The sequence below is a fragment of the Hordeum vulgare genome, chromosome 6H (genome assembly GCF_904849725.1).
Source record: "Hordeum vulgare subsp. vulgare chromosome 6H, MorexV3_pseudomolecules_assembly, whole genome shotgun sequence".
Taxonomy (NCBI): Eukaryota; Viridiplantae; Streptophyta; class Magnoliopsida; order Poales; family Poaceae; genus Hordeum; species Hordeum vulgare.
This window is the reverse complement of record NC_058523.1, coordinates 530,455,726-530,474,033: the sequence shown is the minus strand read 5'-3', so window position 1 is coordinate 530,474,033 and position 18,308 is coordinate 530,455,726. Positions and strand designations below refer to the sequence as shown.

Genomic DNA, 18,308 nt, shown 5'->3' with positions numbered 1-18,308 from the left:
CCTTCCTCCGGCGGGCGCGGGACGAAGAAGCCTCTGCTTTTCATGAGCGTGGCTTCGTCGTGTTTACTTCCACGCCTGGTACCGTCGTGGCCTGGGCGTGGATGTTTTACACGCCCTTTTACACGAGTCGCTGGAGGTAAAAAACTGCTGGCATGGTATATATTTGGCATACACGTCCATATACACCTTCCACTAGAGATGCTCTTAAGAGCCGGTTTTTCATCGGTTAGGGCCAAATTTTCCTCCGGTGGTCCCAGCCAGAACCCAGCGCAGGGGGCGTACGGGGACGTTGGCAGAAGAAAAAACGCCGCGTCGGCCTCCCTGTCAGCCAAAAAAAGTCTTTCTTCTCCGGACCTGCCCCTCGCACACCACACCTTTTCGCCACCGTGTCGATTCTGGCGCCGTCCACTACCGCTATTAAGGCCATCTCCCCATCGACGGGTGTAGGGTTCGCCGCGGCTTCGCCCCCTCCCCCGCCCCCGCTCTTGGCAAGCTTTCCCGACGCTCCGGGCACGTACGCGGTTGCGCGCCCGCCACGCCCACTAGGTTTTTGGGATTTGCCTGGCCGATGGACTCCGACGACGAGGAGGCGTTCGCGGCGCTACTAGAGGAAGAAGTCGATGCCGACGTCCAGGACGAAGAACATCTCATGGTCCTCGCCGCTTTGGCCGACCTGTTCGTGAGAAATGCAAAGCCGGAGCAAGGTGGCTCGGCGTCAGGCTGACTGAAGGCAAAGCAGAGGCATCGACTAGAAGGCTATTGCTTTCTCTACACCGACTACTTCGACGACGCTCCTCTGCACGACGATAAAGTATTACGACGCCGTTATCGTATGAGCCGGAAGCTCTTCCTCGGGATTGTGAATTCCATCAGGGAATTCAATAGCTACTTCAAGTGCAAAAAGGATTGCACCGACACACTTGGATTCACCTCACTCCAGAAGTGCACAACAGCTATGAGGATGCTTGCGTACGGAGCTCCCGGTGATATTCTCCAAGACTATGGACGCATGACCGAGTCCACCATCATTGAATGTTTCTACAATTTCTGCAGGGCGGTGGTGGTAATTTTTGGACCTCAGTATTTGCGATCACCAAATGTTGAAGACACTGTTCGGATCCTAGCACAGAAGGCAGAAAGAAGATTTCCTGGGATGCTTGAAAGTATTGACTGCATGCATTAGAAATGGAAAAACTGTCTATTTGGTTGGCAGGGGATGTACAAAGACGCCAAAGAAGGTTGCAATGTGGTACTTAAGGCAGTGGCCACACATGACCTCTGGATTTGGCATTCCTTCTTTGGTATGCCAGAAACTCATAATGACATCAACATACTGCAGTGCTCGAATGTCTTTGCCAAGCTTGTTGATGGTCATGGTGCTCCAGTTAACTATGAGGTCAATGGACACCACTACAACAAGGGATACTACCTAGCAGATGGCATCTATCCGAGATGGTTCACACTTGTGAAGACTATCTCAAATCCTGCACCAGGAGGCAATCACTCCTATTTTGTCAAGCGCTAAGAAGCTTGTAGGAAGGATGTCGAGCGGGCATTTGGTGTGCTTCAATCTCGTTTTGTTGTTGTGTGGTACCCTGCTCAGACCTGACTGAAAGATCAAATGTGGGAAGACATGACTTGCTTGTCTTGCACAACATGATCATTGAGAGCAAGCAGGAGGAGCCAGTATTTGACACTGAACCATATTACACGCAAGGTCCTCTTGTCCAAGTTGATCACCAGCTACCGGCAACCTAGACTGTCTTTCTCAACTACAACACGATTTGGTGGAGCACCTATGAAAGCTCAAGGGTAACGCCTAGCTCGATTTTTAATTTGTATTGACTTGTTAAACTTTTTTTTCGTATTGACTTGCTAAACTATTTTTTAATTTGTATTGATTTTCTGTGACAATTTTTTTATTGTTGTTGAATTTGCGTCGAAGCATGACGAATATGGACCAAAAATTAGGCTAATTTTACGCCTATACTGGGCTAATTTATGTCAAAAGTGGGCCGAAATTGGCGGTTGGGGGGCGCCCTTGGGTGGGCGGCTGAGAACCCAAGCCTCCCCACGGTGCCAACGCACCCCCAAGCGGCATTATTTTAGGCCCATTGGGGCCGAACGTGTTGGAGATGCTCTTATACTTGGCTTATAGCAACGCGATACGACCGTGATCTCATTGTTTTTTTATCGGGTGTCACTACATTATACTCGGATAGTCGGATTATGTATAAGTTAAGTCCTCAATAACTGACACTGGCTTACAACCCCTAAGCTTAGAGTGGGATAATCCAAGTGAGCTAAGCCGAGTGCAACACTCATCATACATGTCACCAATGCTTCATATTCGGCTTTATTTATTTATCCCGTAGGCAAACTAATCTTATGCAACCCTGGTCGTACACTTTGATCGTGAGATCCTCTTGGCAAAGTCCAATCCATCCAACAGCTCTAAAGATGAGCTTGTGTGTGTGTGTGGGGGGGGGGGGGGGGGGGTTTGGATTTATTAAAGATATACGGTTATTACTGCAGTCCCATGATGCCCATGGTACAGCTCAAACACACGTATATTTTTTTTTTAAAGATCCAGCTGATGGCTGGCATATATTTAGATAGCAGATAGCATGGCGGGAGTACAAAAGGTGGGGTTGATCAGTAGATCAAAAGACATAACAGGAAAAAATCCTCCGAAAAAGAGGGTGAAAAAAGGTAGCCTGGCACAGGCGCCGGACTCCTCACGTAATTTCCCCAAACGGGTGCTCTAGAAAAACTGCTCCTGCTTGCCTCCAAAACTCAAGAGTTGTTGTGATGGAGGTGGATATGTTTGCTGCTCTTGCTGTTTTGTTTCTAAAAGTGCACTCGTTTCTTTCTTTCCAGATTTCTGACAGAATCGGCACGATCATTGTTCTGGTTCCTTTTTTGTACTCTGGTCTTGCCTTGCATATCATCTTGGAGATAATCTCTCTGGTCGTTTTTTTGTGAGCCCAAATTGTTGGGCTGAGTGAGGCGCATCCTATGCGAGATGCCGCCTCCACCCATACTGTTGTTGCGACGTTGCATTCCCAGAAAAGATGAGTTGCTGATTCTAGATTTCTGAGGCATAGCTGGCAGAAATAGCAGTTTTGCCAGCCCCTTCTCTGCAATCTGTTGTTGCACCAGAGCCTATTTTTTGTCAGCAGCCATATGAATATCTTGAGCCTTTGCGGTGCCCAAGTTTTCCATGTAAATTTGCTGATTTCCGACGTTGTCCGTCCTAGGAATTGAGCTTTGTATGCTGAGTTGGCAGTGTAAGTCCCCGAGGCCTCATGTCTCCATTTGATTTGGTCACTTGATTGCTCTATCAGCTGGATGTCCGCTTCCTGGATCCATCTATGCAGACGGAGGACGTCCACCCAAAGGTGCGTTGTATCTCCGTGCGCAAGGTCGGCTATCCATGTATTGCCTTGTAGCGCCTCTTTCATAGACCTATTTTTCCTACGTGAGTGCCTGAACAGCGTCGGGTATGCCGTCTTTAGCGCCCCCGCACCCGTCCAGGGGCATTTCCAGAAGGAGGCCGTTGTCCCATCCCCCAGGGTGACTGTCGTGGAGGCGCTGAAAAGTGCTCGGTCATCGTCATCGCATGGCAGCTGCATGTCGTTCCATGGCCTTTGCGGACTTGTCCATGACAGCCATAGCCATCTTAGCCGGAGCGCTCTAGAGAAGCGATGCAGATCCAGCACCCCTAGGCCACCGCTCTCCATTGGGGAGCATACTATTGGCCAGCTAACTTTGCATTTCCCTCCACTGATATCTTCTTCGCGTGCCCATAGGAAGCGGCGCCTAACCTTGTTGATCTCGTCGAGGAATTTTTTTGGGCGCTCTCAGGACAGCTAGGGCGAAAGTTGGCAGCACGGTGAGTACGCTGCAAACCAGGACCCGTCTCCCTGCGATGTTCATTAGCTTCCGTTTCCATCCTGCTAGCTTAGCTCTAATCCTATCTAGGATGAACTGAATGTGTACCAAGCGAATCCTGTTAAGGGTGAGTGGTAGTCCTAGGTACTTTATTGGGAAGCCTACCCTCTCCCCTCCGAAGGTTGCGAGCACAGCGTCGAGGTCTATGTCTTCACAGCGTATTGCCGAGATAGTAGACTTGGCAGGGTTGATGTGCAGACCCGTGGCATTTCCGAAGTCTCCTAGGATGCCCATAATCAATTCAATTTCTTCATGTATGGGGTTTGCGAAGATGACGACATCATCCGCATAAAGGCTAAGCCGTAGTGAGATGTCTCTGCCCGGCAGTGGTTGGAACATGTTCATCTCAGTGGCCCTGCACAGGAGCCTGTGCATGGTGTCGATGGCTAGGATGAATAAGAGTGGGGACAACGGGTCTCCCTGTCGCAGGGCCCTTTTGTGCCAGATAGGTCTGCCCGCGGAGCCATCTAGCGTTACCGTAGACGATGCAGAGCTAAGGAGTAGTGCTATCCAATCTCGCCATCTTGCTGGAAACCCTAGATGTTGCAGTAGTTCTAAGAGGTATTCCCAGGAGACGTTGTCGAAGGCTCTTGCGATGTCTAGCTTCAGCAGTAGCGCGGGGGTCTTCTTTCGGTGTAGGGATCTAACGACATTTTGTACGTAGAGGAAGCTGTCTTGCATTGACTTGGCACACAAGAAAGCTGATTGTGCTAGCGAGATTATGCTGTCGATGACCGTAGCTAGTCTTCTCGAGAGTACCTTAGCTATAAGCTTGGAGATCGAATGAATTAGACTTATCGGTCTGTAGTCCTGTACCTCGGAGGCTCCTTCCTTTTTTGGCAGCAGTACTATCGTGGCGGAGTTAAGCTTGGAGAAGTCTCCTCTAGTCAGGTGATAGAAGCTGTGAAAAGCCTGCATCACGTCCTCCTTAATTAGAGCCCAACTCGTTTTGAAGAAAGTCCCCGTGAAACCATCCGGTCCCGGTGCCTTCTCCGAAGGTGATGCCTTGATTGCGTCCCATACTTCCCCTTCTGTGAAAGGGTTGTCCAAACCTCTCCCATGAACTGATGGTTGATCTAATGAAGCCCAGTCTATTGTGACGGTGCGGGTAGCTTTTTTCCCTAACCCTTCGTTGAAGTGCCTATAGATGACTTCTTTGTGTTGGTGTGTCGTAGCTATGCCGTCGCCAGCCTTTAAAGTGTGGATGAAGTTTTTTCGCCTCCTTGCTCTCATCTTGATGTGGAAGAATTTTGTTCCCGCGTCGCCCATCCTAAGCCATGTAAGTCTAGATGCATGTCGCCGTCGTGCACGCTCGACCGCAGCGAGGACGAGCATACGTAACTTGAGGAGCTTTCGAAGATCAAACTCTGCGTCTGAAAGACGCCTGCTCTCTTGCGCTACATCAAACCTAAGGACTAATTCTGCCGCCATGTGGAATTGTAATTTTGCATCGCTGAAAAAGGATTTGCTCCAAATCTTCAGATCCCGTGCAGTTCGCGTCATTTTGGTGAGGAGACGACGGAAAGCGCAGGTAGACTGCACTGGTCTATTCCAAGCCCGTCCAACCGTGTCATGGAACCGCGGGAACCTAGGCCAGAAATTTTCAAATTTGAACATGGCAGGGCGCGTAGCTGCTGATGTGTCGGTGAGTACTAGCGGGCAGTGGTCGGAGGTGGCCGTGGATGCCGCATGCAGTGACGCCGAGGGGAATTGGCATTCCCATGGAAGGTTGCAGAAGAACTTGTCGATGCTTACTAGCATCGGGTTTTGTCGCTCGTTGCTCCACGTGTAGCGGCGGTTTGTACATCTAATTTCCTTCAACCCGGCATTGTCGATGGCCTGCCTGAACTTGCCCATGAGCCTCCTGTTGAGGTTTAGGTTATTTTTATCCCTAGCCTCGTAAAACAGGTTGAAATCGCCGTTTATAAGCCACGGCTCTGTAGGCGGTGGCGTAGAGAAAGATAGCACGCGGAGGAACGCCTCCTTCCTGGCGTCGTCCGCTGGTCCATAGACCGAGGATAGCCAGAAAGGCTGGCTCTGTCCTAGCAGGGTGACCTTGGCAGTGATTGCAAAAATTCCTACCGCATGCGAAACTATTGTAGCGAGCTCTCTATTCCATAGGATTGCCGCCCCGCCGCTCGTGCCGATCGCCGGTAGTGCGATGCATTCTGTGAGTTGGGTTCCTCCTATCTCTTGCACTAGTTGTGGTGTCCATGCGTCTATCTTCGTCTCCTGGAGGCACAAAATTGCTGCTCGCAATGATTTTTCCATCTCACACACTGATGCCCTCTTTGCTGGTTGGTTTAGTCCTCTAACATTCCAACACATGATCGGTGGTAGCTTGTCACTCATGGGGGAAACTAACAAATCTCCGGTGACTACCTTTCTTTGGCCTTGGGTCCAGAACAAACACCTCCAACATAACCGGGGATCGCCGTCGCCCACCAATAGGCCCTAAGCTACGACGGCGATAGGATACGGCCTCGCTAACCTTACACAAAGGAAAGAAACCTAGCTCTAACCGGCTGCCCGCCGGTCACCACCGGATAAATACAAAGTTTACTCTTAACATAACTAGACTACGGCCTTCTCGGCCACTACGTCGGGGCCGGCCATGTGAGCCATGGCTGTCAGGGCCTCCCCGTCGAGGCGGGTGAGCTTGGCGATGACTGCGATGTCGCTGTCCGAGAGAGGCTCATTGAAGCGTCGAATGAGGGCCTTTGCTACATCCTCAATCATCTTCTCCTTCGGTCCTAGCAGCCCTAGCTCCTTCACGAGACGGAGGGAGGCACGCTGCGCGACCGGGACGGTAGACGTGTTTGCTGCCTGCCACGCGCTGTGCCTGGTCGGAGTAGCCTGCACTCTGCTCTTCGGCGGCGGCACAGACCGTCTGGTGGGTGGCACGGCCAGCAGAGGAGGCCTGCACTCGCGGAAGAGGCAAGGCTCCTTGCTGCCGCTTGCCTCGACGAGCTCGAGCTGGCTCACACGGCTGGTCACAGCTCCGAGCTGGACCTCCATCGTGCGCGCGGAGGAGGGAGTAGCCCTGTTGAAATGGCCGTAGTCCGACAGCGTGGGGCTGAAGGCGTCTAGCTGCAGCGCCTCCCCTACTGCCTCGAGCAGGGATCCTTCGTCGAAGTGCAGCGGCTCGGCCAGTACAGCGTCTGCTGCCGCCTGAATGTCGACCGCCATGCCGCCGACGACGGGGGAGGTCATCGGCTGCTTGCTTGCTATTTTGAAGAACTCGTCCACCGGGTCCTTGCCCGTGGTCTCGGCGTGAGCCTCTCGCGTCTGTGCTGGCCTGACAGAGGGTGGTGGTGGAGGCCTGGACCTGCCCCGCTGTACATGATGCTGCCTCCCCACCGAAGCCCTCCTCTCGCCGCGGCGTCGGCCGAAGGAGTCCCGTGACCTGTGTCTTGGCGCTGGAGATCGGCTGCGCTGCCGTGGAGCCGGTGGTTGTGGGGGGACGGCCGAAGCGCGGCTACGGCGGAGAAGAACGTCCTTCCAGGAGCGGTGTTCTCCCCCCCTCGGGTCACCATCCCCGTCGCCGTCTTGCTCTCGGCCGCTGCGAGCCATACCCCGGCAGCCGACGCTGGCCACCGGCGCGCGGGCCTGGTGCTTCTTCCTTCCCCCATGCTGGCCGTCCTCTGTCCCCATTGTCCAGGACGCGGGCGCGACCGCTGGGAAGGGGGCGGCGTCGCCATCCGAGTCGTAGGACGGGATTCCGCTCCGCTCGGAGTGGGAAGAACGGGGGGACGGTGGAGTCCAATCTTCAACCCGGTCGACGTGGATGAGCATGGAGTACTCGGCCGTCGTCGGGGGTGGAGCTACTCTTCTGTCTGGTGGGGAGAACCCCACCATCTCCTTGACGCGTCCTGCTCCCCTCGGTAGGATCCCGAAGCAGTGTTTGGTGGGGATGTTTCCGACATCGTCGGTCCAAACCCAGCACTCAAACGTCTTCGTGTGGCCGCGCTCGAGCGTCCTGCTGCCGAGGCGATCAACTCTCACCCTCCTCCCGAGGATCTCCTCCGCCCCCTCGACAGACCAGAAGTGCATGGGGACGCCCTCGATGACGACTCGGACATGGAGCAGCAGCGAACCGAACGAGGCGTGGTCGTGCTCGTGCCAGGAGGCGACGTTGAAGATGGCTCCGTCAACCCGGATGGAGGCCCGACGCAGTGCATTGACCTGCTGTGCCGTCTGGGTGAAGATCACCAGGTAGTGCTCCGGGTGGTGCGCCGTGACGCGCAGCGAGTGCTCGGGCACTGCGAGCTGCGCCTCCAGGGCCCTTCCCACCGCCATGGGGGACGATGCGTTGATGCCGTCGGCTGCAGACAGGGTGACGGCGTGGCTTCTGAGGAAGAAAATGGCCTGGTCTACTGCCGGCGAGGGAACAACCACTGAGCGGCTGTCTCTAGGCCGCCTCACAGGGTCGATGTGGTGCAGCATTGCAGGCCTCATCGGCGACATGTGAGAAGCGACCGGGGGCGGAGGGAAGTAGACGCGCGCTTGTAGCGGCTGGCCAGGAGCGGGCGGGCCTAGCCGGCTGCGAGCCAAGACCGGCGCCCCCGGAGGGAGGTGGCGTCGAGGGCAACTCCTAGCTATGTGGCCAGCTCTTCTGCAGAGAACGCAGTGTATCGGGTCTCTGCACTCTGCCCTGCGGTGCTTGCTATTGAGGCACCGAAAACACCTTCCTCTGAACTGGCTTAAGAAGGCGGGCGGCGCTGCAGCTCTGCCCGAGAGGCGGTTTTGCCTATTATCCGCACGGCGCTGCCCGGTGACCAACGGGTTTGCCGAGGCGATGCGTCCCCTCCGGCGAACAACCTCTGATCATTGCCCAACCTTCCCCGAAATGGGAAGCGGAGGAGCGACGACTATGGACCCGAGGCGATGGGACGACAAGGGCGCCGCAGCGACCGCGGGGTCCGAGCACGGCGCAGGAAACGGCGGGCCCTGGGGAGTGCGGCATCGGCCGGACCGTCGGATGCAGGAGCGCAGAAGGGGGTGCCGCGCTAGGTCCGGGGTGGAAAGGGGGTGAGCCTCCCTGCACCGAGGAGGAGCATTCACCCCGCAGCAGGATTCGCGACGACGCGGGGGGATCACGCGGAGACTCGGAGGCCGGAGAAGCCGGAGGAGACGCGGTCCGATCCGCGGATCCCGCCCCGCGCGAGACGACAGCGCCTGCAGGCGAGTGACCGGCGGATCTCGGCGAGCGTCTAGGGGCCATGAAGGCTGGTGGGTGACCGCCGCGGCCGGAGTGGCCCGGGGCGCGGAGGGGAGTGGAGGGGCTCCCTAGCTCATGCCCAGCGGGGTGGACGGCGAGCAGACAAGCTAGTCCTTGAGAGAGAGACAGCACACGTATATATGTGCGCCTAAAGCTTATTCCCTACATCCCTCAACTAGTTCCTAAACATAGTCGCTATGCTAGTTGGAGGGGCAGATTGAAATCTTCGTGCATGGTGCTTGGTTCGTCAAATCAGACTTGAAAAGGATAAGAACGGACTAGATGGTATATACTCCTCCCAGCAAAAGCAACATTTCTTGCATCAGCTGAGAGATCCAAGTGCTATTACAGCTTCCCTTCCCGTCTATATAATTTTTTTTGAGGGGACTCCTTCCCTTCTACTCCTATATGTTTTCTGGAAAAATCCTATTTAACGCTCTCTGCCTGCCTTAATATGTCGAGGTTTCGCACATGTTTCACCATCGAGCGATGTGAGATGGGCTAGACCGTTAATGTTTGATTCAATTCCGGTTTTGGAAACCTTCTAGATAGTTTCTGTTTTTTCTTTTCTTTTTTTTATCTGTTTTTAGTTCCTGTTTCGTTTTTTTGTTTCTTTTATTTCTTTTATTTCTCTTTTTTCCTTTTTTTTGTTTTCTGTTTCTTTCTTTTTTCCAAGGTTATTTTCTAAAAACTAAATTAATGTTCGAAAAATGTTTTGGAAATTCGTAAAATGCTCTTGCTTTTATAAAAATGCTATACATTTCAAATAACTGCAGCTTCTCAAAAATATTCATAACTTCAGAAAATGTTCGGAATTTTCCAAAAAATGTTCCGGATTTTTAAAAAATGTTCTTGTTGTTTGATTTTTTTATTACTTTCGTTTTAATTTTTTTCCTTTCCTTTTTTATTTTTCCTTTTCCTATTACTTTTGTTTGACATTTTATAATTTTTGTTTTGGAATTCAAAATATGTTATCACGAAATTTTGTTCACAAATTGTATCTACATGTTCGTCTTCAAACAATAATCAGGATTGCAAAAACCTTCTTGCTTTCAAAATGCGTTCATATTTTCAAAAATGTTTGTGTTTCAAAAATTGTTCTCGCAATCAAAAAACTGCATGAGTTTAAAAAACCTTATATTCAAAATCTGTTCATATTTTTCAAAACCTTTTGTGTTTGTAAAAAAATGATCGGTATTTTAGAAAAAGTTTATATTTTTTCAAGCTTTGTTTGAAAGTTCGAATATTTTCAACAATTGTTCGGAACATTTTTTCAAATTCCTGAATAATTATTGTGAACATGAACATATTAAAATTTGAAAATGAGAATATTGTTTTTGAAATTACCAAATATTTTTTAAGACACGAACATTTTTTGAATTTGTGAACAAAAATTTGTGTTCGAAAATTTCAAATATGTGTTAAAAAATTTAAAAATGTTCACGGTTCAAAAAATTTCATCAATATCATGATCGTATGTATCACTACGATCGAGATTCAATGAACAATTCACATTGGTGCATGATCATTGAAGGTATTATTCATGTAAACAGAATAACTTTGATTCTGTGACGTAAATGAATAATTGTATTGCAATAAACACGATCTAATCATGTTCATGATCAACGCAAACACCAAATAACATTTCTTTAGGTTCAACACTAATCCCAATGATAGAGGGAGTGTGCGATGTTGATCACATCAACCTTGGAATCACTTCCAACACATATCGTCACCTTGCCCTTAGCTAGTATCTGTTTATTCCGTAGCTTTAATTTTGAGTTGCTAACACTTAGCAACAGAACCGGTATGTAATACTATGGTTCTACTAGGAGTACTAGTAAGATACACATCAATAACAGGTATATCCAATATACTTCTGTCGACGTTGCGAACCTTCTTATATACCAAGTATCGAGGGCAGTTCCTCTTCAATGAATGTTTCCCTCATAATATAAACACTTAGGCTCTGGTTTGGGTTCAACCTTAGGTTTCTTCACTAGCGCGACAACTGGTTTGCCATTCGTGGAGTATCCCTTCTTGCCCTTGCCCTTCTCAAAACTAGTGGTTTTACTAACCATCAACCACTTGATGCTCCTACTTGATTTCTACTTTCGCGGTGTCAAACATCACGAATAGCTCAGGGATCATGTTGTTCATCCCTGATATGCTATAGTTGTTAGAGCATATTTCTCCATATGTGGTTTTGGTAATTGATGACAATCCCTATGGACTAATGGTTGTTTTAAGTTATATTCGAAGGATTTGTCCATAGGCACTTCTTGAAGTCCATCTGTTGGTTTCAAGGAGTTTATATGACGACCAATGTGGTATTCAAAGTATTATCCAAAGATTGGTCGTAAAGACACAAGGTTGATCAAGACTAAGTAGAGAGTAAATCAAGATGATCAACACACAAAGCGTACAAGATGTACCTAGAAGGATCAAGTGATCCCATGGTATGGTAAGCATTATCCATAACGCTTTTGTGTACTAACCCATGTCTTCATGAGAGCTTTATGTGGGGTTAGGTGTGTTTCCATGGGTTTGCGTCAAGAGGAAGATCTCATTCAACCTATGAAGGATAAAATCAAGTGGTGATCGTCATCAAGATCGCGGTGTGCAAGTTCAAGTGGAGCATCATGATGATATCATGCTTGAAGCTTGCCGTCCATTCTAGTGGCAATGGACTTGTGAAGAATGTGCTGAAGAGTGGCTCACCCATAGTGAGTATGGGGGAGCAATCAAGAAAGATGGTCCATATTGAGGAAGCCAAGATCATCATCATCTAGCTCAAGAGGACTAGGTGCAAGGTATAGGGTTGCCCTTGATAAGTTTTTCTATTGTAGGATAGTTTGCCGTACTGTCAAAGGGGGCTCTCAAGTGAGTAGCTTGATCGTATCGTTCGTTGAGAGCTCAACCCATTTGCATCCTTGCATCATATCTTGGTTCTTATTTGGTGTTTCTCCTTGTGAGTTTTAGAGCTTATGATCATCTTCATGATAAGCTCGAGTTCATCGAAAACATAGTCTATATGCATCTTCTATGATGTTTTCGATGTTGGAAGTTTTTGCCGGTTCTTCATTCATTGAGGTCTCACATCTCTATATCATTGGCATTCTCATAACTGATGTTGGATAGCTCTTGTCGTAGTGAATTAAACAAGCTCACACTCAAAGATACTAGGAGAGCGGATTTTCTTCCATGCACGGGAGGCCCCTTGCATTGATCATTTTAAATGGGCCCCTTGCATGTAGCTTTTTGCAGTTTTTGGCAGCTCCATCCATTCCACCTCTTATCCTTCTGTCTTTGATGTTCAATTTTTAATCTTCTATATATTTTGAATGATAAGTAAAATTTAATTTTTGTTTTGAGATTCGTGTTGCTTGTGATGAAGGCTTTTAAATAAGATTAATTTTGAATATGTTCTGATAATTTTTTAAAAATTCATGAATTTTCAACTTCCAAAACATGGTACGCGTGAATGACAAAATCGCAAATTCAGAAGCTAAAATTTAAAACTTGGTATGTCCTTGTGCGGAATCCAAATGACTTTGTGGACCGCGAGCAAAATGGGGTAGTCGAGCAAGTTTCAACAACTAAAATTTAATAGAAACAATCATAAATTTAGCATATTTCAAAACTAAAACTAAAAACATTGAACCACAAAACCCTAATCCTTAAGACCAGAACCATAAAGCCCTAAAAGCTTATGAAATTTGGTAAAAAAATAATGTTACAATTACCGAGTTTCAGTATGTGAAACTTAAACTGTTTTACGGAAAGTTGTCAAAATGTATTTAAAATTAGTCTTGTTTGAAAGTTCTCATTGCGATGAACACAACTATGCAAATGAAAATTAATTTAGATTTTCGATTTATGTAGTAAATTAAAATTAGAATATGAAATGAACAAGGTGGGATGGAGGATCCATGTAGCTCTCCGACAAAAGCATATACATGGGACACTCCATAGTTAATTAATGAGCTATGACATGTAGACAAAGAAAATAATCATGCATGAATGCAGATCTCCAACCAAATGGACGGCTAGGGCACACATGGGCCCTCCGGTGCATGCATGGGAGAATCTCTTTTCTCAAGATACTAGCCCTAGATAGGGCACGCGCAAAGATTGTAGTATTATACAACTAGAGGCAACTAAGCGGTAAGCACCAACGCGGTCGGTAGCAAGGCTTCCAAACGTGTTGCATCCACCATTGCCCATTGTCTAGCTTCCACTTTGATCGTGTCAAGTAAGCGAGTCATGTTGAGGTAAACATTATTAAGGACACGGCTCTATGCCGCAGCCACGTGGCAGCAAATATGAATCATAGTGGTGGGGTCTTTTGCAAAATTTCCATCGTTCATTTTTTCTTTTTGCGGGAAAAATTTCTCATCCACTCATTAGATATGAAGGGTGTACTAAGAACACCAGAAGTAAAAAATTACATTCAGATATGTAAACCACTTAACGACAACTACAAGAAATAGAGGGGGCCTAAGGCCCATTGCTGTCACCGCCCCTCCATCACTGGAGTGGGAAAAACCTTCTTGTTGTAGTCAATCCGAAAGTCATTGTGTAAAGACTCTATAGGACCAATGCACTGGAACAATAACCACCACCAATGAAGAGAGCATAGATCGGAAGGATCTAACTTGTAGACATGCGAATGCGGAGCGAAGACCAGATTCAAGCAGATTCACCAAACATAAACGCTATTCTCGCAAGATCCTCTTGAGACAAAGCTACGCATGCCCTCTTACGATGCTAGAAACATCACCAAGACGAGATAGGTGCACGGAGAACCTTATCCATTAAAGAAAGCATAAAAACCGAAGCCCTCCTAACGGGCCTGGATCCACTGTCCCTTCATGGCCCTAAGACCACAGGAGATGCGGCCGACCATCGACGGTGCGGGCGGGAGGTTGGGGGAAATCCCACAACCTGGGTGTATGCGTTATCAGATGTAGATATAGGTCGGATGGTTCAAAATGACAAACAATAGATAGACCATCATCATCAACTAAGTCTTTTATAGGAGTAGGCATATAACTTCAATACTTGGAACATTTCTTATTTTAGTGTTAAGTCCGGTCGAATGGTTGACTTTTTCGTAAAAAAGTCCAGAAGATTTGTGGATTCCTAAAATGCAACGTACTTGTTAGATTAAAGAAGTGATTCATTTACTTAGCTAATCTCTGGCCCGCGGCGGGTGGCAAATGGACACAATTGACCTGTAGGCAAAAGAAAATCATAAAATGACCTGTGTTTGAAACAAATTCACGCGTTAAACGTGTGTGGCGTCTTACTCTTAGGCGCCACACCCACTCACGTTTCATGCCCCAAAGACCTAAGTCAGTGTGTGACGGCTAAGAGTAAGGCGCCACACTAGTGTGCGGTTTCTAGCACACCACTATGTGGCGTTGATACGTCTCAAACGTATTTATAATTTTTGATGGTTTCATGCTGTTATCTTGTCAACTTTGGATGTTTTATGTACCTTTTATATCTTTTTTGGGACTAACTTATTAATTCAGTGCCAAATGCCAGTTCCTGTTTTTTCTGTGTTTTTGACTCTTTTCAGATCTGATTTTGGAACGGGGTCCAAACGGAATAAAATCCCAGAAATAATTTTTTCCAGATCAGAAGAAGATCACGGGACTTGAGGGCCAAGGCAGGAGAGCTGCAGGGGGCCCACAAGCCCTGTAGCCGCCACCACGGGGCGGCTACCAGGCTTGTGGCCTCCCTGGCGCTCCCCTGCCCTAGCTCTTTCGCCTATATATTCCCTAAAATCCAGAAAAAAATCAGGGCATCCACGAAAACATTTTTCCGCCGCCGGAAGCTTTCGTTTCTGCGAGATCTCATCTGGAGACCCTTCCCGGTGCCCTGCCGGAGGGGACTTTGGAGTTGGAGGGCTTCTACATCAACATCATCGCTTCTCCAATGACTCGTGAGTAGTTCACCATAGACCTACGGGTCCGTAGTTAGTAGCTAGATGGCTTCTTCTCTCTCTTGGATCTTCAATACAAAGTTCTCCATGAGCTTCATGGAGATCTATCTGATGTAATCCTCTTTGGCGGTGTGTTTGTCGAGATCCGATGAATTGTGGATTTGTGATCAGGTTATCTATGAATTATATTTGAGTCTTTGCTGATTTCTTATATGCATGATTTGATATCCTTGTAAGTCTCTCCGAGTCTTGGGTTTTGTTTGGCCAACTAGATCTATGATTCTTGCAATGGGAGAAGTGCTTGGTTTTGGGTTCATACCGTGTGGTGACCTTTCCCAGTGACAGAAGGGGCAGCAAGGCATGCATCGTGTTGTTGCCATCAAGGGTAACAAGATGGGCTTTTATCGTAGATATGAGATTCTCCATCTACATCATGTCATCTTGCTTAAGGCATTACTCTGTTCTTATGAACTTAATACACTAGATGCATGCTCGATAGCGGTCGATGTGTGGAGTAATAGTAGTAGATGCAGAAAATATCGGTCTACTTGTTTTGGACTTGATGCCTATAGATATAATCATTGCCATAGATGACGTCACGACTTTGCGCGGTTCTATCAATTGCTCGACAGTAATTCGTTCACCCACCGTCTACTTGCTTTCATGAGAGAATCCGCTAGTGAACACTACGGCCCCCGGGTCTATTCACAACTATCGTCTCCACTTTCGCTTTTACTTTGCTTTGTTTACTTTTTTGCTTTCAGTTCTCACTTTGCAAATAATCTATAAGGGATTGACAACCCCTTCATAGCGTTGTGTTTGTGCAGGTACTTGTGACTCGACACGATTCTCCCACTGGATCGATACCTTGGTTCTCAAAACTGAGGGAAATACTTACCGCCGCTGTGCTACATCACCCTTTCCTCTTGAAGGGAACACCAACGCAAGGCTCCAAGGCCGCGGGGAAATCCTTTGCATATTTGCCAAGGAAGTCCCTAAAGGCGTAGCCCATGACAGAAGGATTCCTGGCGCCGTTGCCAGGGAAGGTCTATTGTCGCAGTAGCAGAAGGATTTTTGGCGCCGTTGTCGGGGAGGAGGATCGCTTGCCGAGGAGAGATCAAGTCAAGATCTATCCAAAGTAGGTGTCACAAACTCATCTCTTGCATTTACCTTTTTTGCCAGTTGCCTCTCGTTTTCCTCTCCCCCACTTCACATTTGCCGTTTTCATTTGCCTTTCTCCCTTGCCATTTTCATTTGCCTTTTTGCCTTTCTCCTTTGCCATTTTCGTTTGCCTTTTTCGTTCGCCCTTTTCTCTCGTTTGCCTTTTGCTTGTGTGCTATGTGCCTTCAATATGCTTGCATCTTCGCTTGCTGAAAATCTAGTGATATGGATCCTCATCCACATGCTAATCTCTTTAAGAGATCCACTTATGTGGAACCAATTGCTAGTAAATTGAGTGCACTTGACTATCTTTATGGAGTTTTGCTTGAGATGCGTGAATCTGAAAATCGTGATGAAGAAACTTATGAAGTGACTCACGAGGGCTCCTTGAATGAAAAGCATGATTGCAATGGTTTCACTATAAATCCTATTAGTGACAATCATGCTAAAAATATGCAAAACCTTAATCTTGGGGAAGCTAGTTTTGCTATGTCCCCTACTTGTTGCAATAATCATGATTGGGGTGATGATCTTTCTTATGATCTTGAAAATTTGTTTAAGCCTCATGATGAATATGATATTTGCAATATTATTGAAAGTGGGTTTGGAGAAGTCATGACTTCACTTGATGATAATCCCACTATTTATGAAGAGCGTCAACTTTGCATGCATGTGGATCATGAAAAGAATATCCTATGTGATAGTTACATTGTTGAATCCGAATATGATCCCACATGTAATTATTATGAGAGAGGAAAATATGATGGTAGAAACTTTCATATCACTAAATCACCTCTCGTTATGTTGAGATTGCTATTGTCTCTTTCTTCTTCCTTGCATTTGATAACTATTGGTTGTCTTGCCAATTTGTTTTCCTATAAAATGCCTATGCATAGGAAGTATGTTTGACTTAGAGGTGATTTTCACATGCTTTAGGATGCTCTCGTTGTGCTTCAATTCTTGTCTTTTGTGAGAGCATCATTGAATGCCTAGCTAAGGGCTTTAAACAATAGCGCTTGTTGGGAGGCAACCCAACGAATCTATCCTTTTTCTTTCTGTTTTGTGTTTTCCACACTTTCATAATTCTGTTATAGTTATGTTTTTTGTGTTTCTTTTGCGTTTGTGCCAAGTAAAACCGTTATGATTAGTCTTGGGGACGATCGTTTGGTCATGCTGGAAAAGACAGAAACTCTCTGCTCACGAAAAGAATTTTCATTTTTTTTGTAAGAGCTTTTGAGTTGATTCTTTTTTCTGCTGATTCCTACGCAAATTCTTCAGACTGTCGTAATGTTTCAGATTTTGTGAAGTACCAAAAGTATACGAAGTATACAGATTGCTACAGACTGGTCTGCTGTTAACAGATTCTGTTTTTGTTGAGTTGGTTGCTTATTTTGATGAAACTATGGATAGTATCGGGGGATATTAGCCATGGAAGATTGAAAATACAGTAACCCAACATCAACATAAGTAGACTCTAAGTTTGCTACAGTACCTAAGGAAGTGGTGGTTTGCTTTCTTATACTAATGATATCACGAGTTTCTGTTTAAGTTTCGTGTTGTGAAGTTTTCAAGGTTTTGGTGAAGTTCTTATGGACAAAGAGATAAAGAGTGGCAAGAGCTCAAGCTTGGGGATGCCCAAGGCACCCCAAGATGATTCAAGGATACCGTAAAAGCCTAAGCTTGGGGATGCCCCGGGAAGGCATCCCCTCTTTCGTCTTCAATCCATCGGCAACGTTACTTGGGGCTATATTTTTATTCACCACATGTTATGTGTTTTGCTTGGAGCGTCTTGTATCGTAGGAGTCTTTTATTTTTGTTGTGTCACAATCTTTCTTGCTGCACACCTAGAGAGAGAGAGACATGCACTCACCGTGATTTTGTCGAGCTTCACTTATATCCTTTGGTAGACAATTTAGCTCACATGTGCTTCACTTATATCTTTTAGAGCACGGAAGCGCGTCGCTTGGTAGTTGATCTATGCTATGAATGTAGTCTCAAACGGAGTAGTTATCCAAAGGG

General features: G+C 47.2%; 1 pseudogene; it reads left to right on the top strand.

The window, feature by feature from the left end:
• Positions 1-18,308, top strand: part of LOC123402604 — a 113,607-nt pseudogene that overhangs the window by 7,516 nt on the left and 87,783 nt on the right.